The sequence below is a fragment of the Nannospalax galili genome, unplaced genomic scaffold, assembly GCF_000622305.1.
Source record: "Nannospalax galili isolate Female #2095 unplaced genomic scaffold, S.galili_v1.0 scaffold1082, whole genome shotgun sequence".
Lineage (NCBI taxonomy): Eukaryota > Metazoa > Chordata > Mammalia > Rodentia > Spalacidae > Nannospalax > Nannospalax galili.
This window is the reverse complement of record NW_008348580.1, coordinates 1688399-1689084: the sequence shown is the minus strand read 5'-3', so window position 1 is coordinate 1689084 and position 686 is coordinate 1688399.

The following is a 686-nucleotide window of genomic DNA, read 5'->3' as shown; positions in this document are numbered from 1 at the left end:
ATAGGGAAATGAAAAGAATGATAAAAATATTTTAATTTTTAAATCTAAAATGGCAATGGAAAAGAGAAAAAGATAGGTGAGTAAATCTAAGAAAAACTGATAAATTAAACATAATGGGAACTATGTATAAATGAACTTCTTGAAAATTTAAGTTTAATAATGTAATTTAATTGAGATCCCAAATATTTTGTCTTGTTAATACGGGCTGTTGTAAGAAAGTATTATAGTTTAGTGGCTTATAAACAACATAAAGTCAATTCTCATTCTTCTGGGGGCTGGAAGTCCAGGGTCAAGATGCCAGCATGGTCAAGTTTGGGTGGGGCCCTCTGTTGAGTGTCCTTGTGTGTCAGAAAGAAGACGACCTAGGTTCCTGGTCTCTTTTTATGAGGCACTCTGAGGGACCCATGCTTATGGCCAAATTACTTGCCAAAGTTGCAACTTTCTGATGCCATAACACTGAGCTTTACATTTCAAAATGCAAATTTTAGGGAATTGCAAACATTCAGCTCATAGCATATTTGCCAAAATACACAGCAAATTGCTAGTAGTTGCAGTATTGCTAGAAACTGAAAGGGTTTGGAGGAAGACTAAAAAAGAAGCACTCTGTTCTAAAATTCTATTAGAAATATTCACAATGTTTGTTTATATTTTGATTGATTGATTGAGTTACATTTTATATTGAGTTC